The sequence below is a fragment of the Ovis aries genome, chromosome 20 (assembly GCF_016772045.2).
Source record: "Ovis aries strain OAR_USU_Benz2616 breed Rambouillet chromosome 20, ARS-UI_Ramb_v3.0, whole genome shotgun sequence".
Classification (NCBI taxonomy): domain Eukaryota; kingdom Metazoa; phylum Chordata; class Mammalia; order Artiodactyla; family Bovidae; genus Ovis; species Ovis aries.
This window is the reverse complement of record NC_056073.1, coordinates 29,209,466-29,231,851: the sequence shown is the minus strand read 5'-3', so window position 1 is coordinate 29,231,851 and position 22,386 is coordinate 29,209,466. Positions and strand designations below refer to the sequence as shown.

Below are 22,386 nucleotides of genomic sequence, written 5' to 3'. Positions count from 1 at the left end.
TAATTCTTTGAAATGCAGCTGTTTTCCCTCTTCCTGGCATTCATAGGATGAACTTACTTCTGAATTGTCTCTGGCTTTGTACTGCTTGCTGCCTAATAAAACATCCCAAGGAGGTTTCTAGGAAGCAGAGAAAATCGTGATGGTAGTTAACCAAACGGAAGACCAATAAACACATATATGGAAAACTGCTATATTTAAAGGTCAAGATAATGGCCCCCAAATGAGAAAGAGTTAAAATATTTTGATTTAACAATGCAAGGCCAAAGTCTGAATTGGACAGCCACAACAAAAGTAGAACTGCATGGAGATGCCGGGGATCGAACCCGGGGCCTCATACATGCGAAGCATGCGCTCTACCACTGAGCTACATCCCCTGGCGAAAACCTGCTGCTGGGTAGGATTCCTGTGCTTTTAAAAGGTCAATGCGTTTTGCACAATTTGGGGTATCTTTTTATTTCCAACCAGATAGTAACCATCATTGAGGATGAATTACACTTAAAGCTGCTTTCGGATTCTATCCAAGTAATCCCCTTCGGAGATGCAGTGACAACACGCAACTCAAATCGTTACTGAGAGCAAAGCCCAATTTCATTCAGTAGCTTCAGCACAAGTGCTTTCTCTCGCGTTGGCCAAATCGAATCCCATGTGGAAATCACTGGGAGGTTTTTTTCAGAACGCTGAAGCATGGTCTACAAGCCAAAGGCTCATAGAAAATGCGATTCGCGCCCCCCACCCCCACCCCTCACCCCCGTTCCCCCCACTCCGCCACCCTTTTCTTTGTAGCTGAATGGTTGAACGGTCAAATGACTCTTCGGAGCTGCGTCTTTCTACTTGCTCTCGTTTGGAGGAAAAAAGACAAACGACAACCAAACCACAAACAAAAAATGTCCAGATTGTTGAAACTGTGAAAATCCTGCCCCAGTCTTTGTCGCCAGAGGCAACGGCTCTCTCCACAGAGACCTTCTAACTCTCCTGAAATCTGAGTGGTTATCTGCGAACTGTGGCTTCATGAAAAATCTTAGATTTAAGAAGCCCGAATTCCCTGTTTCCCCCTTTCCTTTATCCACTGGCCAGCTTCTCGTTCCGCAGGCTACTCCGCAAAAGAATAAACCTGGTCAGTTAGGAGCGCTCATCTGCAACCTAAGAACCTAAGACGGGTAGATGTTTTTCCCCTACCCTACACTACTTTATCATCCTAAAGCCCAGATGAAAAATATTGGTGAGCCATCAGCCAATCAATGAGGGAAAATATATAAAGTGCTAAAATAAGCCTTTATTGTTTAAACCATTGAGATTTTGTGGATGTTTTCTTTAACATCATAATCAAGCCTATATTTAGTGAAACAGGGAAATTATCCCTTTTGTTATATGAATAGCAATTCTATTTTCCCAGTCTGAAATTTTTCATTGACTTTGCTTGTGGACTTTTGCTTGCTATAGAGGAGGCTTTGCTTTGTTTTGTTTTACTCTATTATTATCCAAATAATGCATATTGCAGAAAATTTGGAAAGTAAGAAAAGCATAAATAGATTAAAGAAAATTTACCTATACTCTTACCACTCTTTCAGAAGCTCTTTTGAAATCAAATTTGTCAAATGTTCCTTTAAATAATTTTGGATTTTTAATTCATTATTGGAATAACCTTCCCCAGTCCAAAGTTATTAAAAATTTTACTTGTGGTTTTGAAGTACTTCTAAATTTTGTATTAATAAATTTCAAACACCATTTGGAATTCACCCTGCTGTAAGTTGTGGGATATTAAATCAAAATTTTTTTGTCCAGGTAACTACTCATATTTGCCATCTTTACTCATAGTGGGCGATTATAACCCACTGTGCTCGGTGTTTACAGATCTAGCAGTCAGAAATAGAGTATTTACTCATAATATTTGAACTGTACAATTTATCTAACAAGTGAATCTAACAGATAATTGTTAACAGATAAATCTAACATAGAACTCCTGATAAGAACAGAGTTTCTCATAATGAAAATAGCATTATACCAATTAGGAGAATCTAAAGCCTAACTACAAATTCTTTGTTTTACTCCCCTCCTTGCTTTTTTTTTGCTTTCCCCTGAAAGTTATAGTGACTCTTGTTCTTTTCAAATGTGTATCTGAGTTTCCTTTCAGATGTAAATTTTACCTTGTTTATGATAAAGTCTTTTGTTGAAAATATGTATATCTGAATCTCTTTTCAAATATATATTTTATCTTTTTACTATGATGTACTCTGTCTTCAAAGCATGCACACACTTGAATAGCTTTTTTAAAGTATATACCAACCCTCTGAAGTTAATTTTCTTGTGAATAGAAGGATCTCTCTCCCCGGTGACTACCAAAGTAGTTTCTTGAAAATTGAGGGATTCAGAGTCTTGTGGAAATGTGACCACTGACTTAGCAAAAATTTAAATATGGCTTTTTGCATACAAGAATAATGGGGGAAATACCCTGGAAGGAATACCCTGGAAGAAATAAATATCCAGTGGATTTTTCACTTCTAAGTCTTAACTCATGTATTTTTATGAGTGAATGATTTGGGTAGAAGAAAATCATTGTCATTCACACACACACACACACACACACACACAAACCATATATTAGTCTTTAGGCATAGGAAAGACAAAGGATGGTGAACTAACACAGAACTAACACTGAGTCATGTCCAGCTCTTTGTGACCCCATGGACTGTAGCCCATCAGGCTCCTCTGTCTAAGAATTGTAGGAGGATATTAAATATTAGCACTTTATCAGAAAGAGTTCAGGTAATCTTGCATAGTGGCAATTTACCAGTATTTGCACATAGCCTCTCCCAGACTTTAGTCCTTAATAAGTCCCCAAATAAAACTGAAACTTACAGCTCCCACATTGTCCATTTTTATTTCAGTCAACATCTGTCAACAGAAGGAAAAAAAAAAAAAAGCACAATGTGAGAGTTTGAGTTAAGTTTTATTGGGGGCAAAATGAGGACTATAGCCAGGGAGTGGTATCTCAGATAACCCTGAGGAACTGCTCTGAACAGGTAGCAGGGAAGATCAGTATTATATATTATTTTCGTGAAAGGGGGTACATGCAATCAAGCACACTTTTTGGCAGAGTTTTGCTGGTAGTCAGGAGGAGCAGATGTCACCATTAATGATTTTAGTGCTTTTCTAGATATAAGAAAATGTAAGGACTTGGGGTCATAAAATCTCCTGAAAATATCTGTTTGAAGGCCTGTTCTGCCAGTTTTTTCCTGGAGCACAGAGTGCCTCATTCCTGATCTCCACTCTGAATTCCTTTCACGGTGTGTTGAAGGTCAGCAGCTGCAGTGGCTAATGACTTAAGTCCTTGGAGAGGCAAATGGCAAAGTGGCAATTTTTAGTTGGGATACTTCATAAATATGAGTGAAATTTTGCATATAGATTTTGAGTGTGAGTTACAGAACTGCTTTAATTTGTAAGAATTTTGCACATTTATATATTTTCTTCTGTTTATTCAAATACATTAGTTCTTATAACTCTGTTGTCCAATATGGTAACCACTAGCTCAGGTGATTCTTGAGTACTTGAAATATGACCAGTCCAATTTATGTGCTGTACGTTTAAGATGCACACCAAATTTCAAAGAATTAGTATGAAAAAAAGAATGCAAAATACTTAGGTACTATGTTTACATGGATTATTTTTTTCTTTCATTCTTTTTTTAATAGCTTTTTATTTTGTATTGGTATACCGCTGATTAACAATGTTGTGACAGTTTCAGGTTAACAGTGAGGGACACAGCCATATATGTACATGTATCCATTCTCCCCCAAACTCCCCTCCCACCCAGGTTGCCACATAACACTGGGCAGAGTTCCATGAGCTATACATTACATCCTTATTGGTTATATGTGAACTATTTATTGACATGATAAAGTCAAGTGTTGCCCTAAATGTCGCAGAGTGAGCGTCGAGAATGAAAAGAGCCATGAAATCTGGTGCAATCAGTCAGGGGACCTGCAGCCTCTATTGGACTGAGGTGCAGAGTCCACTCTGAGTCCAGCTTGTATTCCTAATTGCAGACTACAAGACTTTTTTTGGTCTTAACTTTCCCAAGACACTACACTGATATAGTCCAGATCTCCTCATTTTTTACCCCAGGCCATTCCCTTCTGGGCTAGTCTCAGGAACAATCAGCAAGTGTGTAGGCAGTGTTCTTGCCTGCCGCTGACCTGGTGTTCCAAGGTCCATGCTTTCATGAGCCCAGTCATACTCCCTTCTGAGTCTGGCCTTGGGGTTTGTAACAAGGAGATTATTCTTAAGAAAAACATGAAAGATAATCATTAACACCGTTTCTTAATATATGCTGTTTTTCCAGGTGCTATTTCTGTGGAATTTCTCAAGGCTATGAAAGTACATTATTAGGAATTCCCACTACAGTTAGGGAACTGTTGACCAAAACCACCTGCCTTGGCCAGGCCTGCATGCTTGAGTTGTCACAGGCAACAGGAGTTCTAGATAAGGAACACGGTGCTGCCACTGAAAACTAACTGGGAGAATTCAGAAGGGGCCAAAGGCTGGAGAAGATGACCAACCTTCCAGAGTCCTCCCTGGGATCCGTCTTGGTTGAGTAATGTACATGCCACCAGGGAGCACCCTGAGATTATGGGCCAAGCGGGATGACTGTCTAGAGATAACACAGAAACTAACCCCATTACCATAAAACCTGAGACTACAGCCATGTGGCAGATCAGTTCTCCTGGGTTTCCTTACCTTGCTGCTCTCTACTTAGGCCCCCTTCTGCAACAAATTTCTTTGTCAGCACAATGTGCCTCCTCTGACATTTCCAAGTGTGAATGTGAGCCCATTCTTGGACCCTGGAAGCAGGTCCCCCTTCCTGTAACAGTAGTATTTTAGATATATTGGATTAAATTAAATGCATTATGAATTTCACTTGTTTCTTTTTATTTTTTTCAATGTAACTTCTAGAAAATTTAAAAATTATATATGTGGTTGGCATGCATGATTCACATTATATTGGGCAGTGCTTCCCAATTTACCACACTTTTGCTGATATCAGAAATATACAAGACCCCACTTGGCATTGTTTTTTTCTGTCACAATGTAGAGTAATGATTTACCAAGGATACTGGACATAATCTTAGTTGTACTTTACACCAAGACACAGAGACAAGTTAAAACCAGCCCCATTTCCCCATCCCACCTATTTCTCTCCCTCATTGAGACCGGTCATTTTTCTGTTTCCTATTTTACATTCTAGAGATCTGAAGAATTTTTTGGACCAACTAAGAGACAAACTCTTTCAGACAAATGGAGTCCTTCCAAGTTCAAAATCTACTTCATGGGATTTCTGTGAAGAAGAACAAAACTCTCATACAGTCAGAGGCCAGCAAAAAGGAGAAAGCAATCACCTGACCTGGATTTCTAAGCATTTCCTGGGATTTCTAAGGAAGTTCAAGGAACATAATACTATCTGGAGTCCATGATCACTCTGGCTTAAGACACACTTTCCTGGAAATACCATTAATGAGTTCCCAATCTTCAAATCACAATAAGCCCTTTTACATTCTCGCTCTACACACTCTCTTCCATGATAAGAAAAACCTCCTTAGTCACAGATTTCTGCAAAGTTGCCATCTTAGGGGTTTCACTGTGGCTCCCAAATACCTTCACAAGACTGAATCTTAAATTTGCAGGCATCTTCTTGTTCAATCGCTCAGTCATGTCTGACTCTTTGTGACCCCATGGACACACCAGGCTTCCCTGTCCTCCACTATCTCCCAGAGTTTACTTACACTCATGTCCATTGAGCTTGTGATGCTATCTAACCATCTCATCCTCTGCTGCCCCTTCTCCTTTGCCTTCAATCTTTACCAGCATCAGGGTCTTTTCCAGTGAGTCGATTCTTCTCATCAGGTGGCCAAAGTATTGGAACTTCAGCTTCAGCATCAGTCCTTTCAATGAATATTCAGGACTGATTTCCTTTAGGATGGACTGGTTGGATCTCCTTGCAGTCCAAGAGACTCTCAAGAGTCTTCTCCAGCACAACAGTTCAAAAGCATCAATTTTTCCGTGCTCAGCCTTCTCTACAGTCCAATTTGGCACATCCCTACATGAGTACTGGAAAAACCATAGCTTTGTGCTATTTGTCGGCACCTTGATCATGTTCAAACCCAAGCTCCTCCTCTTTCCAGGCTCGATCTAACACCCACAAAGCAAAAAACACAACAAACTACCCGCCAGCAGAAAGGAATTCATTCTTCTCCATACCCATTCCCCCATGGAGGAGTCCTGTTTCTGGCTTATTTGAGCGAATGTCTCAAAACCTTGTTTATTCGATTGCATACTCTCTAAGGGTTGATAACTTAATCTTCAGGCAGGAGTATGGCCCAGAGCAGAGTGAAAACATCTTTTGGACGTAAGGGAAAATAAATTGTAACATCGCCCGAACAGGGACTTGAACCCTGGACCCTCAGATTAAAAGTCTGATGCTCTACCGACTGAGCTATCCGGGCTCACGGAGGTTGGGACTTTCTGACGGCCCAGTAAAGGTAAATTCATTAGATTATTTTCAATTGTGATCCATGTTAAAAATTAGTCTTGCACACATACCTCATATACTCAAGCCAAGAGCAGCCGGCAGAGGCCACTTCCACACTCACTAACCTGCTGCCACCACAACAGACATCAGATTTGAAACAATTTGACTTCCCTCTGAAGAGCTCGCCTATGGAAAGGGCCCCAAGATGCTCTCAAAAGCCAACAGTTTGGATACAAACGAGTGCGATCTTCTTATGGGACAGAAGTTTTCTGTTTACTTCCCTAAAATACACAGACTTCAACACTTTCTTGTAGGTATAGGATGCAAAGAAGAGAGGTGGAGCTTGGACAGGTCCTTCCTACCCATCTACCCAAATCCTACTCATATTTAAAGATCCATGTATACGCCCTCTTCTCCCTACTTTGCTGATTCCAACTTGCCTCCTTCCTTGTCCCATTCAAACGTCGCCTTTCCACCCTTGTCCACTATACTGCTTCCCGCCTGAGATCGTCCCAATAACTCGGATCACTCCACCTAGGCTCCGGGTTTTTGACACTCCAGGTCAGGGTTTCCCAAACCTGCCAGAGTTTGAGTTTGCAGGGTTTCCTAATATTATAAATTACTATCTGCTTTCGGACCTCATTCAAAATTCACATCTGGGTTACTTGTCACACAAAAGACGAAAAGTGTTTTTGCGCCTCAGTGCCTGAGGGGACAGATGCTATCTAGGCTACAAAGCGCTAATTCCTTTCACACAAGACGTTAAATGAGACTCCTTTCACACATTTCCCCTGCTCTCTCCTCATTCTGGAGAAAATTCTGTCCGAAAGAGGTTGTGTACTCTTTTTCCTCCTCCCTCCTCCTTTTGTCTTTCAAAACAGAGCCTCAATAAGGAAAGCAGTTGCCAAGGGTCCGATCGCTTTGCTGCCTTAGATTTGCTGGACATGCACTGTCGCTCTGCATTTCTTGGCAGGTTGTGTGTGAATTCTTTTTGCTCTGTCATCTCTTTCCTTCCGAAAGGACCTAAATCCCCCTCTATCCACCGCATCCTTACCCTCCTCTTTCACAATACTTTTCTTTGTCTTCTTCCGCAGTATTTTTAAGGTCTTTTAGGCAGTTTGGGAGGCAGAGGAGGTTGAAGTTAGGGGAAAGGAGAAGTTTGAAAACTGAAGAAAAATGCCCCATTCCTGAGACGTTCCCTGGTGATGGAATGGAAATGCCTTCCTGAGAGCTGGTGATGGAGCAAACTTTGGAGCAAGCTGAGAGAAGTAGGAAGACACCTGAAGTAGAAACAACAAACTGCAGGGTCCAAATTCAGTCTAAAGTCTAAAATACATACCAGTGATTCCTTATTCTCCAATACCAATGGATCTTTCTCAGTCCTTGTGCTAGTCTCATCTTAGGGGCCTGCTCTTTCACAGCCACATGAAAATCCAGGTCTCTGACTGCTCAGATAACTCACTAAAGGAACAGGGATATTTCCAACATCACCACCCCATCCCACTCCCCTTTATTCTATCCTCTTTCTTTCTTTCCTTCTTGTCTTTCTTTTGCTGGTTCTCGGCCCTGGAAAATGGTAGGCCGCAGGGAGTAAATATGAGAAAGGTTGACAAAAATACAGATGGAGGTGCCAGGGATTGAACCAGGGACCTCGTACATGCGAAGCACGCGCTCTACCACTGAGCTACACCCCCCTGTACTCTCGGTCTTCTGGCTGTTTCATAAAATATTTTCTCTCTCTCTCTCTCTCTCTCTCTCTCTCTCTCTCTCTCTCTCTCTCTCTCTCTCTCTCTCTCTCTCTCTCTCTCTCTCTTTTTTAAAGCTATTAGTTGTCTAGAGAAAGTCTACCAAGTTTAATGTTACTATTTCTGAAGTTTTAAAATATACAGTGTAGTGGCTTCTTCCTGGCCTGCAGTTATTTAATTAACCAGGAATGCTGAAAGAATAAAGCCTTCTGAGAGATACTTAAAAAAAAAAAAAAAAAAGTCTGTTCTTTCCCCTTCATGCTCCTCAGTAATACTGTCAGCGGAATTTGATGCTCAAGCTTGATGATGTGACTGACTCTTTCAAGTTTGTTGTTTGGAGCTCAGAAAATCCTGAAAGAGCCAGATCTTTCTTGTTTCCTTCAGTCAAATGTTCCTTGAGAAGACAGACATTCCAGTGAGGATAACCCTTAGAGTGGAAAGGGGTCAGGAGCAAATGGCTGTAAAGTTAACTTTGATGTGAGGAAGAAAAACTGAATAAGGGAATATGGAGAGGAAAGTGGGAAAAGTTTGTGCGAATACAGTTTAAGAGAGTAAAAGAAGGGCAAGAATAAAGGTGCTAGAAACTAAACCCAGTGCTTATTTTATGCATTCTACTCTCACATAATCTAAGAAATTCAGAAAAAGACTTGTCCTCACTGATTTCCGTTAGTTCTCCACGAAGAAGTCTAGAAATGAAAAGTTAGGATTTATCTATTTTAGAGGATCTTGTAACTGCTGTCACTCCCAAGTGCATGATCAGAGGAGTTGAATCATTTTAATAGTGTGTAGATCTAATGGGGTGCTGTCCAACTTGCTGGGTGAATAGAATGGGAAGAGACAGAATGCAAGAAACAAAAGTTTACTCACCTTAGGTTTTCAGCTGGTACTCTTAAACATAAAGGCAGGTTGACCAGAGAAAAGCAGTGCTTCTAATGTATGCAACAGGCATCACTGAGGAGACACATAAACAAACAGTGACTCAGAGTGCAAGTTTAACACCTCAGCTAATGAAGTATATCCAACAAAGAACAGTAAATTTATAGATAAAGGACAGGACTGAAGAAAGCAGTTTTTGTCTTTTCAGGGCAGTAAACTGTGGGGAATTAAATACTGGGGAGGAAACTAGTAGACTAAAGTTTGTTTGCAGATTCCTCTAGTGCTTATCACTGACTCGATGGACATGAGTTTGAGCAAGCTCTGGGGGTTGGTGACGGACAGGGAGGCTTGGTGTGCTGCAGTCCATGGGGTCGCAAAGAGTCAGACATGACTGAGCGACTGAATTGAACTGAACTAGTGACTGGGCTGGTAAGAGTTTTTCTCCAGTAAAAGGAGGATTTATATCCTGCTTTTGGTCAGACATGGAAGGATAAAGAGAACTTTTTTGCACCTTAATTGTCTTCAGCTCAAGATAATTTGTATGTTAAAGAGGCATACTTTGGGGGACATTCTGGTTTCATTCATAGTCATGTGCAGAAGGACCAGGTTACAGCATGTCATATATTAGAGATAGTTTGTCAACTTCAACTTAAAAGTGCATGAAGATCTGAGAAATTATAAGTATGCTGTTCTTCCTATATTTTGTTATATTTAAATTTTTAATTTGGTTGCTTTTTAACTGTACAATTTGACAGTTTACAAAGCTATTAAAATTGTATTATTTATACTTAAGCCTAATTTATTGAATTCTAAACTAGATATATTTCACTTTTTCTCCAGCCAAAACAAGATGGTAGCCCCCAGACATCAATCCTGCAACCTAGCTGCAGGCCATCACAAGGTGATGTCCACCACAGAATCAGCCACTTCTTGCTGGAGGTGCCGGGGATTGAACCCGGGGCCTCGTGCATGCTAAGCACGCGCTCTACCACTGAGCTACACCCCCTTATCTCTGCTTTTGGGAAGAAAACTTAATGGCATATCTATTTGCCTAGTGTTTCCAGACCTTGAAATTATTAGCACAAAGATTGCTTACATACAGTTCCATTATTTCCTGAAACCCCTTTATTTCATTCTCTTTCTCATCTACAGGAAGAGAAGGGCAACTTCATGTTAGGCAGAAAGGCATCATTTCTAGTATCTATTCACGTTTGTCAACCTACAAAAGGTGACTAGAAGAAAAAAAAGAACCTAGAATCAACGATACTTAAGGAACGACTAGGAGAACTAGCCTCATATCCTAATTTCTTCATACAGATAGATCCCCACTAGAAGGAACCAAAGCCACGGTAAAAATTTGCTGTCACCTAGAATATCAATGTGTCAGAATGTAAGAAAGTGCTCAACGATTATAGCACGCTCAAAAGAGCACAGTACTTTCTAGGCAATCTTGGAAACACTGAGCTTTAAAATGAATAATAAACAATATAGGAATACAAACTAATAGATAAAATAAGGCTACTGGGTCAGAGAGTTGACTGAAATACAAGGTCTGAATGAGAAGATGGCCAGCGTCAAGGATCCCTAACTTTTCCTCTGAGGATGGTAATAATGGCTCTGTTGTCCGTTTCAGAACTTGGAAACATCAGTTTGAATTGAGAGGTCAGTGGCTCAATAGATTATTCAGACACTTGTTGAACTAAAGTTCTAAAATCTAAAAATTAAAGTTCTAAAATTTTGGCTGGAGTAAGATTTCATAAATTCTCTGTGAATTTACTCACAGAAAAAATCTAGAGCTATTTTGTGATCGTCAGTCCATTACAACATTCCTTTACGCACCCGAAGTAAACTCGCCCTTGGGGATCAACTAAAAAGTTTAGAATGCCGAAACCCGGGATTGAACCAGGGACCTTTAGATCTTCAGTCTAACGCTCTCCCAACTGAGCTATTTCGGCTACCTGAAGAGTTATTCTCCTGACACTTCTTTTTTTTCAATTTCAGTTTTTAGATGGTTTCAGATTCTTTTATTGTGGCTGCCTATTTGTCCAATGTATTTGCCTGTTTGGAAAGACCTGGAATTGATTGCCTTCCATGTATGCCAACTGGAGCCAATTCCTGGCAGCATGGGATGAACACATAAAAGTAGGAAAATCTGAAGAGAGGTGACAATGAGGGATTCGATGGAAAGACTCTCTATTCCTCAGCATCCTGTCAGTTGACCCAGACACAGCTCAGAAACTAAAGGAAACTAAGAAAAATGTTATTGGTAGCTCTTATTTCTCTCTCTCTCTCTTTCATTCTTTCATCTCTCACAATCTCCAAAAATGATGAGAAGTAAAAGCTAATGATGCTGTGAATTTGCTAAAAGATTGCCACGTACATAAACATTGTCAGACTAAATACTCCAGCCAATATTCCCAACTGACAGGAAAGCAACTGTCATAAAGTTAGAAAATTTGAAATGACAAATCTCATCACAACAGAATTTCTTCACAAAATTTTCTTCAAAAATAAAATGGAAACTATGACCAAATCAGTTTTTGATTGGCTCCTTTGCGATTCAGGCAAGGAAATCATTTAGCTTTGTGAGGTAATAAATAGTGCACAGCATCATTTCATTTTCAAGTAGAAACAGAATATATGAAGCAAGGCTTATGAGTCACTTGCATGAGAAAGTAGCTCATATTCCCATGGCTCCTACCCTAGGTACAATCCTCTATTCTTCAACCCACATCCAGAACTTCACAGGGAACTCCTGATAACTAAAGAAGAAAAAGGAAAACAAAAACCAGATCTGGTTTATAGATGATTCTGCGCATATACTGGGACCACACAAGTGTGAGCGGCTTCCATAGAACCTGTAGGCCAGTAGTGAAAGTAAGCCCTCTCAGTAGGCATTACTTTAAACAGGGTATGTGACTGTTCATTTTGCTTGGAAGGACAGATGTAGGGTAGATATCTACACTAGTTAATGAGAGGTGGCTAATAGTTTGGCAGGTGATTAGGGGTTTGGAGAGAAAATTATTGAGAGAAAACAGAAAAAGTGGTGACAGAGAGGTCTGGTAAATAGGTGGGTAGACAGAATCCCCCAAATGTGCAGAGCCTAAGGATGTTTGTTTTCAAGTAAATGCTCTACAGAAAGCAACCTCCTTGGAGGCAGTTGAACACAATGACACATTCTGTTGATGTCTGGAAGTTTCTCCTTGGCCACCACTGTATTGCCCAATGAGCTTATGAACGACGTAACCATGATGACAAGAACAGAGTTCATATATAGGCCCAGCAACGCAGACTACTATTTTTTGGTTCTACATATGTATTTTCATTTTTTATTAATACTTATTTTATTTTATTATTTTTTAAAATTTTTATTTTTACTTTATTTTACTTTACAATATTGTATCGGTTTTGCCATACATTGACATGAATCCACCACGGGTGTACATGAGTTCCCAAACATGAACCCCCCTCCCACCTCCCACCCCATATCATCTCCCTGGATCATCCCCGTGCACCAGCCCCAAGCATTCTGTATCCTGCATTGAACATAGACTGGTGATTCGTTTCTTACATGATAGTATACATGTTTCAATGCCATTCTCCCAAATCATCCCACCCTCTCCCTCTCCCTCTGAGTCCAAAAGTCTGCTCTACACATCTGTGTCTCTTTTGCTGTCTCGCATACAGGGTCATCATTACCGTCTTTCTAAATTCCATATATATGTGTTAGTATACTGTATTGGTGTTTTTCTTTCTGGCTTACTTCACTCTGTATAATCGGCTCCAGTTTCATCCATCTTATTAGAACTGATTCAAATGAATTCTTTTTAATGGCTGAGTAATACTCCACTGTGTATATGTACCACACTTTTCTTATCCATTCATCTGCTGATGGACATCTAGGTTGTTTCCATGTCCTGGCTATTATAAACAGTGCTGCGATGAACATTAGGGTACATGTGTCTCTTTCTATTCTGGTTTCCTCAGTGTGTATGCCCAGCAGTGGGATTGCTGGGTCATAAGGCAGTTCTATTTGCAATTTTTTAAGGAATGTCCACACTGTTCTCCATAGTGGCTGTACTAGTTTGCATTCCCACCAACAGTGTAAGAGGGTTCCCTTTTCTCCACATCCTCTCCAGCATTTATTGCTTGCAGACTTTTGGATCGCAGCCATTCTGACTGGTGTGAAGTGGTACCTCACTGTGGTCTTGATTTGCATTTCTCTGATAATGAGTGATGTTGAGCATCTTTTCATGTGTTTGTTAGCCATCTGTATGCCTTATTTGGAGATTAATACTTATTTTAATTTTAAGTTTTTAATTGGAAGATAGGTGCTTTATAATATTGTTAGTTTCTGCCATATATCAACATGAATCAGCCACAGGTATACACACATCCTCTCCCTCTTGAACCTCCCTCCCACTCCCAACCCCATCCCGCCCCTCTAGGTTGTCACAAAGCATCAGTTTGAGCTCCTTGCATCCTACAGCAAGCTCCCAATATGTAGTGGGAATTTCTAATAATGTCCTTTCACAGCCTTGAGAAATTCCACAAAAATAGCACCTGGAAAAACAGCATATATTAAGACTGTGTTAATGATTATCTTTCATGTTTTTCTAAAGAATAATCTCCTTGTTACAAACTCCAAGGCCAGACCCAGAAGGGAGTATGACTGGGATCCTGAAAGAATGGACTTGGAACACCAGATTGGAATTAGACATGAATGCTGCCTACGCACTTGCTGATTGTTCCCAAGACTAGCCCAAAAGAGAATGGCCTGGGGTGAAAACAAGGAGATCTGGACTATGTCAGCATAGTGTCTTGGGAAAGATAAGATCAAAAAAGTCTTGTAGTCTGCAATTAGGAATACAAGCTGGACTCAGAGTGGACTCTGCACCTCAGTCCAATAGAGGCTGCAGGTCCCCTGATCCGTTGCACCAGATTTCATGTTCTGTCTTCATTCTCATCGCTTGCTCTCAGACCATTTGGGCAACACCACTATCCATTTCACATACAGTAAAGTATACATTTCAGTGCTACTCTCTTAATTTTCTCCTTTCCCAACTGTGTCCATAAGTCTGTTCTCTATGTTTGCGTCTCCATTGATGCCTTGCAAATAGATTCATCAGTACCATCCTTCTATATTCCATGTATCTGCATTAATATATGATATTTATTTTTCTCTTTCTGATTTACTTCATTCTGTATGATGGACTGTAGGTTCATCCATCTCATTAGAACTGGGTCAAATGAGTTCCTTTTCATGGCTGAGTAATATTCCATTTTTTATATGTACTAATTCTTCTTTAGCCATTCATTTGTCAGTGGACATCTAGGTTTCTTTTATATCCCAGATATTATAAATAGTACTGCAGTGAACATTGGTGTATGTGTGTCTTTTTCAATTTTGGTTTCCTCGGAGTATATGCCCAGTAGTGGGATCGTTAGGTCATATGGAAGTTTTATTCTTAGTTTTTTACGGAATCTCCATACTGTTCTCCCATAGTGGCTGTATCAATTTACATTCCACCAACAGTGCAAGGGGGTTCCCTTTTCCCCACATCCTCTCCAGTGTTTATTGTTTGTACATTTTTTTGATGATATCCATTCTGACTGGTATGAGGTGATGTCTCATTGTAGTTTTGACATACATTTCTCTAATAATGAATGAAGCAACATAGACTTCTGTGCACCAAAATAATGTAGTTTAAACTACTACTAAGTGACTAAACTACCAACATCACAAACTTTGAGCCCTCACTTGGGGGCTATTATTCCACTGGGGGACAACTACCTATCCTGGTGTCAGGTTCCTTACATTTGACCACTTCTGTATTAGGAGCACAATGTATATCTAATCTCACTGGAATAGACACTTATTCTGTACATACATTTCCCTTCATGTCCCAATGGCACCCCACTCCAGCACTCTTGCCTGGAAAATCCCATGGACGAAGGAGCCTGGTAGGCTGCAGTCCATGGGGTCTCGAAGAGTTGAACACGACCGAGCGACTTCCCTTTTACTTTTTGCTTTCATGCACTGGAGAAGGAAATGGCAACCCACTCCAGTGTTCTTGCCTGGAGAATCCCAGGGACTGGGGAGCCTGGTGGGCTGCCGTCTATGGGGTTGCACAGAGTCGGACACGACTGAAGCGACTTAGCAGCAGCAGCAGCATGTCCCACAATGCTTCTGCCAAAACCACCAGCCACGAATTTACTGAATGTCTTATTCAACAGCACCTACAGCATTGTTTCTGAGACAGGAAACCAGTTTATAGAAAGAAAAAAAAATCGGCAATGGGCTAATATTCTGGAATTCACTGGCCTCACCAGGAGGCAGCTAACCCCGAAGCAACTAACCTGATTGGATGGTGGAATGACCTTTTGAATACTTAGTTATGGTATGAGCTAAGAAACAATACTTTTGGTGAGGGAGGGCGTGTAATGATATCCAGGATATGGTAAATACTCTTCATCAGTGACTAATGGCAATGTATCTCTCTCAGGATCCGTGGATACATGAATCAGAGGGAGGAAGTGAGAGTGGGTCTTTTCACTGTTATGGCCAGCCTCCGGACACAAGAATATTTTGCTCCCTCTCTATTCCACTGATAATTTTCATTTGAACTCCAAAGTCTTTACATGATTTTTCTGGTGTTTCTTTGTGATTGGAATGTATTAATAAAAGGCATGATTTTATTTAAAGAGATAAGAATCAGTGTGTTGAGGAGGTGTATTGAGTTATGTCAAGGAATGCTTGATGGCATAAAATCCTTAACTTCCCCAATGTGGGGTCAGCTAATGTGTAAATTACTGAGGGGGTTAATTCCTGATGACAAATACATGATCCTCGTTCAAAACTGGAGGGATGAGTGACGCTATTTAGCGTAGACCACAACAGTTGAAGATTCACAAACCAACTACTACCGTCCAGTATTTTTGTCATTAGTAGTGGTCCTCAGTTTAACTGGAGGCGCCGGGGATTGAACCCGGGGCCTCGTGCATGCTAAGCACGCGCTCTACCACTGAGCTACACCCCCAATCTTGTCAAGGTATTTCATTCATATTCGACATTACTGAAGATTTGGTGAGTGAGGCAAAATCACTAATTGTCTTGTGAATTAAATTGCAAGAGCTCTAGGCAGCCCACTCCACCCAAAGTAAAAGATCAGTTTACTTGATCAGAAAGAATAATGATCTATCGCCTACTATTTCTGGTGACTGTACAATATAATTATGGTTGGTGGTAGAAGAGGAGAGAAGCATAGAGAAGGGATCGTCACTGGATTCGTTTGCTTCTCCTTGGTTCACAACTCTTTCATTAACCCGAACAGTTGGAAGAATAATGTCTTCTAAAAGATAATTGACTGAGAACATCTTACTTTTGCTTTTCTTCTCTTTCTGTTCTTTCCCCTTCGTGCTCCTCAATGATGCTGCCAATGTCACTGGGTCCTCAAGCCTGATAAGGTGAGTCTGTTGTGCTTGTTGCCTCAGGTTCGAGAGATCCTGCGTGAGCCAGATCTTCCTTTTTATTTTCCTTCAATCAAATGTTCCTTGGGAAGACAGACTTCAACGGTGATGATGAGGCCCTTGGAGTGAAATGTTACGAATTTAACTTTGCTATTGAGCAGAAAAAGTAAGGGAAAGTGGGGAAACATTGTGCAGCACGGTTTAGGAGAGTGAAATAGGATAGTAATGGAGGTGCTAGAAATGAAACATTTCATCAAAGATGCTGGCTGGGAGATGTTGGATGAACATGTGGCAAAAATTAAGTTAAATGATATAATTTAGCATCCATATTAAGGAAGGTGCTGATGTTAGAGAACACATGAGTAATTTGCATAAGACAGCAGCGTAGGTATGCAAGGGGGTGTAGCTCAGTGGTAGAGCGCGTGCTTAGCATGCACGAGGCCCCGGGTTCAATCCCCGGCACCTCCAGTTGGGAGACTTTATTGGAGACCTCAGTAAGCCATCTAGGAGAGCTTCTGGCTTGTTTGTTATTGTGGTCATTTTTGTCTTTGCTGTCTTTGGTCTTTTGAATGAGTCAATCAAAGTTTCCTGCCTTGTTCTTGTGTGGCAGTTTTCTTTGCAACTTTGGAACACAATGATATAATTCGTGCGGGTGTACTCAAACCATTTGTCCATGTTTTTCTTAGCCATCTTCTCTCTAGCCATTTTGAGCAATCACAGCTGTGTATTGGGGTACACACAGTGTATAGGATGCCTGCACCCACCTCTACTATTCTTAGGTAACAATATTGCATGAGGACTTCGGAAATGGCCAAAGTGAAGCCAGATATTTCTGATCCTCATGTGTCTTTGATGGAAATATCATTTGTGCTTAAAACAAAAATCTAGAGGAGGACAGACTAATTGTTTGAATAGACTTTCTCTGCTCAAACTGTGGCTCTTCAGAACTCCCACTGGGAGAAGTGTAGTATATAAGTAGTAGAGAACACTGAAAATCTCCCGAAGATCTCTAGAAGAAAACTGAGTTTCAGGAGACTTCTGCGTTTAAGAATAAGAAACAAGGATGGAAGAGCTAAAGAACCTTTGCTCAGACTCTTAAACGTCCGACCCTCAGGTCAAAAGTTTGAGGCGCTATCCAAGGTGCTGACACTGGTATTCTTGGACTTGTATTTAAAATTGTTAGTTTGCTGTCCGGCTTACATTTCTTTTTCATTTGTCCCTCACATTCCAAAGCTAGTGTGCTAAAAATCTGTTGCTGCCTCAGATACATAAGCCCAAAGCCACCGGTGGACCCTGCTTCTGCGCTCAACATTGCTCTCACTGGAGTCACACGGGAATCCGGACGTGGCTTTCCAGTTGCTCTTTATAAAGCTATCAATTCCTGCAGTGTGTGCGTGCATACTCAGTCGCTCAGTCGTGTCCGACTCTTTTGCGACCCCATAAAATGTATCTCGCCAGGCTCCTCTGTCCATGGGATTCCCCAGGCAAGAACACTGGAGTGGGTTGCCAAAACGCCAGGGAATTTCCGGCAGTACTGCACCGCAAACAAAAATTCAGCTACACAAGGGCCCTCCAAAGTGCTCAACCTGTTTATTCAGCGAGGAAAAGAGCAGCTAGTATCTTTCAAACTATGATAACTGGAACAAAACAAATCGGATTCTCGTAGGACATAGGTTTTCACCTACTTCGCTTAGAATAAGGAAGACTCCTCTTGCGACGAACCTGTCGACATGCAGAAGAGACAAAGACTTCGGATACATCCACATTCTCCCTTATCCGAGTATCAGTGGTGTATAATGCTCATTCCCAAACTTTCTTCTTGTGTCCTCGTTTTCGTGCGCTGGCTTGGCTGATTCTTCTTTCCCCGCAGCTGTTTTCCCGCTCCCCACTCTCCCTCCAGGATGCTATCGCCTCCCCATCCCTTCTCTCCTCTCCGTTCCCTCTCATCTCTCCAGTTCTCTGACATTAGTCTAGGAACAGCTGAACCTTGCTAAATTTCAGTTGTTTAGAGAAGTTTTAAAATTACATGATTTCCTGCCCTCTTCCACTTATGACAGGATTTCCTTAAAATAAACTAAACAAAAATACAAAAAAAAAAAAAGTATATGTGTTTGGGTTGACAATGATGCACAGTTGAATAAAGGCAGGAAACATCAACTTATTTGTGCCTCAGGGACAGATAGATTTTGAGGACCTACCCAGGTGTGGGGAGGTCTTACAAAGAACTTTTCTTTTTGGCTTCCTTCATGTTCACCTTCTTGTGGAAAAACATTCCGTCTGAAACAGGCACAATATTGACGGGAGCATCTTTTCTAATCTTCTTTCCTGTCTTCTGTCCTTAAGGGTCTCAGATCTAGATTTGCAGTGTCCTGGATAGAATGCTGCTTCTGCGTTTCCAGACAAAGATGCTAGGTGTAGTGGTTTAGTTATGACTGACTTGGTCTTCATTTCATATCCGCATTAGTGACACTTCACTCTTATCTCCCCACGTGGACCTAAATTTCCTGAGTAGGTTTCATGGCACTGGCCTTGGTATTCCCCTCCACTATCTTTTATATTTTTCTAAGAGCTTTGCAGACAGAAAAGAAGTTGAAAACTCAACAGAATATTTCATCCTAATGTACGCTTGGTGGTGGACAGGAACTGCCACTCAGGAAGTCAGCTAGCAGCAGTCCTTGGAGGGTCCCCTACTTATGAAAGATCTCTTTTGTATTCAGACATTTTTCAATTCAGAAAGCAAAATCTCTTCTCTTGAGGGTTTCAGAAACAGCTGCTGCTGCTGCCAAGTCACTTCAGTCATGTCCGACTCTGTGTGACCCATAGATGGCAGTCCACCAGGCTCCCTGGTCTCTGGGATTCTCCAGGCAAGAACACTGGAGTGGGTTGCCATTTCCTTCTCCAATGCATGAAAGTGCAAAGTGAAAGTGAAGTCGCTCAGTTGTGTCCAACTAGTAGTGACCCCATGGACTGCAGCCTACCAGGCTCCTCCACCCATGAGATTTTTCAGGCAAGAGTACTGGAGTGGGTAGCCATTCCCTTCTCCAAAGAATCTTCTCCCAGGGCTCTTCCCTGACCCAGGAATAGTGGTAGCTTGTCATATGGAATATCCTAGACACCTTCTGCAGGGGATGTAGCTCAGTGATAGAGCACAGTGTTTAGCATGCACGATGCCCTGGGTTCAACCCCAGCACCTCCAGGGCTTTAATCTTGGCCCTGAACTAAGGCTTATGAATTATTTGCCAAGTGATTTAGCAGGGTAGGCCAAAGATTTCATTTTATATGACTGATAAATTTTCAAAAATGGCAATGATTGATTCCACTGATACCTCTTTGTTCGATGACCTATGACATTCAAAAGTTTTTACAAGTATCTGAATAAAGACAGGAAAAGTGAAAGTGAGGTCACTCAGTCGTGTCCGACTCTTTGTGACCCCATGGACTGTAGCCTACCAGTCTTCTTTCCAGGCAAGAGTACTGGAGTGAGTTGCCATTTCCTTCTCCAGGTGATCTTCCCTACCCAGGGATCGAACCCAGGTCTCCCAGATTGTAGGCAGATGCTTTTACCGTCTGAGTCAGGCAAGTCTGTTTAAAGGCAGGGAATGTCTACTTATTTGTAGGACACTTATTGTGACCTACATTTTCCACAAGTTTTAAAACATGTTCAAATAAACCTTTATTTATTAGCTGCAACCAGTTCTAAAATATTGTAGCTGATTTCACTCCATGTTGTAATGAATTGTTTGTTCAACTTCTCACAAAATAGTCTCACTTGAAGTTTTTTCCAGGAAGACTACTCACAGATTATTTCGTGTCACTTCAAACTAGCACTCACTCCTTGAACAAACAACTAAATAATATTGGTAACACCTGTTGACTTATCAGGAGTCAAAGGAAACCATGTCAAATCATTTGTCTTATTTTAAAAATCAACTATTGATGTTACTTCACAGATACAGAGAACAAACTAGTGGTTTCCAGGGGGAGGGAAGGGCAGTAGTAGGATTGGGGAGTGGTAGGTACAAATTTGAATGTAAGACAGGTTCCAGGGGAACAAAACTCATGGCTCAGGAAGTAAGGAACTTGACCACAATGTAGGAGACCATGCTTCCATTGCTGGGTCAAGAAGATCCCCTGGAGAAAAATGTGGTAATCTCCTTCATTATTTTTTGCCTGGAGAATTCCATGAACAGAGGAGCCTGGTGAGCTACAGTCTATGGGATCGAAACGAGCTGGACACGACTGAGTGACTAATGCTTTCACTTTGAAATAACTTTAAATGGAAAGTAACCTTTTAAATTGTGTAAAAATTTTTTAATAAAAAATTTTATTGATTTTTTTGTGAAGAAAGTCTGTGAGATATGCCATTTTAAATGTTCTAATTTTTGTGACAGTTGCTTTCTTGTCAGTTGAGAATTATTGTGATGAGTATGTAGTCTGGTAATGTTTGTGTATATGAATGAGTTCTTTTTTGAGAGTCAGTTGGTAAGTCCAATTTGTTTGTAAGTCCAACAAAGTTAGCCTAGGTACTCAACTAATACAATCACTATATAGTACCATACTGTTATAGGTTTATAATATTTTTCACACAAAGAACACATAAAAACAAAAAATTAAAACATTTTAAATCTTACAGTACAGTATAGTAGTATAGTACAACAGCTGGCATACAGGGGGCTGGAATCAAGTGAACAGGCAAGAAGAGTTATTGCCTGGAGGAGGGAGAAGAGGTGGGATATGGTAGAGTGGAAGGATCATCAGCAATAGGAGGTGGAGGGGAAGCTGCAATAGCACTCATGTCTGACATTGATGGAACGCATATTGGCCTCTTTGAAAGTTTGCATATAGGGGACTTACCATACATATATATTTTCCCAAACTTACAGAGTTATTGGATTCCATTTCTCAGCATTTTTGGAGACTTTCAAAGAAGGAGGATCAAGAGGAAGAGAAAAATAAGAAACACCCCCTTCCCCCCAAAATACTGCCTTTATGATTTTAGTTTCTGAACTGGGTCTGGGTCAACTGACAGGATGTGGAGAAGCGGAATGAGTTGCTATTACCTCTCTTCTGCCTCCCTGCTCCACCTACCATCCCGCACCAGAGGGAACTTGATCCAAGCAGCACATATGGAAGAAAGAGTCCAATTCTTTCTGGGTGGGCAAGTATATTGGACAACTAGACCATCAGGCTTAAAGAATTTGAAACCCAAAAAAGAAGCTGAAAACAATCTAATTATTAAAAAACAGAGATCAAAGACTGCTATTTCAAGTGGCCGAAATAGCTCAGTTGGGAGAGCGTTAGACTGAAGATCTAAAGGTCCCTGGTTCAATCCCGGGTTTTGGCATTCTAAACTTTTTAGTTAATACAGTGTATTCCGTTAGCATGTTAAATATGTGCCACATTTCAGTCATGGAGGAGCTCATAACTGAAGCCCACTTTTAGATTTTCAACTTTTTTTTTTTCCCAAGGTAACAAAGGTAGCTTATGACCTCTTTAAGTTTACATAGTACTCCAACATATCAATACCCTGTGAGCAGTAAGCACTACTGATTTAAAAAAATAATAAAATATTATGCAATAATGACGCTGAAAAACTTGGGCAACAGTCACTGAGTCACTGTGATGTATACTGTGAACAGCAGCAGTGGCAAGAGAAAAGGGTGCCACTTATCGTCTCTGTTGCAGCCACTCTCTGTTGTAGCTTGAAAGCAGCCATTGAAGATGTGTAAATGAAGTGCCTGTGTTCTAATAAAACTTTATATATGGACACTG

At 40.9% G+C, this 22,386-nt stretch overlaps 8 non-coding genes across 8 annotated transcripts; 2 read left to right on the top strand and 6 right to left on the bottom strand.

The window, feature by feature from the left end:
• Positions 1–302: 302 nt before the first annotated feature.
• Positions 303–374, bottom strand: TRNAA-CGC (transfer RNA alanine (anticodon CGC)). The gene has a single exon. It is a non-coding gene; the product is annotated as a tRNA-Ala (tRNA).
• Positions 375–6,424: 6,050 nt separating this feature from the next.
• Positions 6,425–6,497, bottom strand: TRNAK-UUU (transfer RNA lysine (anticodon UUU)). The gene has a single exon. It is a non-coding gene; the product is annotated as a tRNA-Lys (tRNA).
• Positions 6,498–8,145: 1,648 nt separating this feature from the next.
• TRNAA-CGC (transfer RNA alanine (anticodon CGC)) lies at positions 8,146–8,217 on the bottom strand. The gene has a single exon. It is a non-coding gene; the product is annotated as a tRNA-Ala (tRNA).
• A 1,861-nt stretch (positions 8,218–10,078) lies between these two features.
• Positions 10,079–10,150, bottom strand: TRNAA-AGC (transfer RNA alanine (anticodon AGC)). The gene has a single exon. It is a non-coding gene; the product is annotated as a tRNA-Ala (tRNA).
• An 876-nt stretch (positions 10,151–11,026) lies between these two features.
• On the bottom strand, positions 11,027–11,099 carry TRNAF-GAA (transfer RNA phenylalanine (anticodon GAA)). The gene has a single exon. It is a non-coding gene; the product is annotated as a tRNA-Phe (tRNA).
• Positions 11,100–16,112: 5,013 nt separating this feature from the next.
• Positions 16,113–16,184, bottom strand: TRNAA-AGC (transfer RNA alanine (anticodon AGC)). The gene has a single exon. It is a non-coding gene; the product is annotated as a tRNA-Ala (tRNA).
• An 826-nt stretch (positions 16,185–17,010) lies between these two features.
• TRNAA-AGC (transfer RNA alanine (anticodon AGC)) lies at positions 17,011–17,082 on the top strand. Its single transcript has one exon. It is a non-coding gene; the product is annotated as a tRNA-Ala (tRNA).
• A 4,803-nt stretch (positions 17,083–21,885) lies between these two features.
• On the top strand, positions 21,886–21,958 carry TRNAF-GAA (transfer RNA phenylalanine (anticodon GAA)). The gene has a single exon. It is a non-coding gene; the product is annotated as a tRNA-Phe (tRNA).
• Positions 21,959–22,386: the final 428 nt, after the last annotated feature.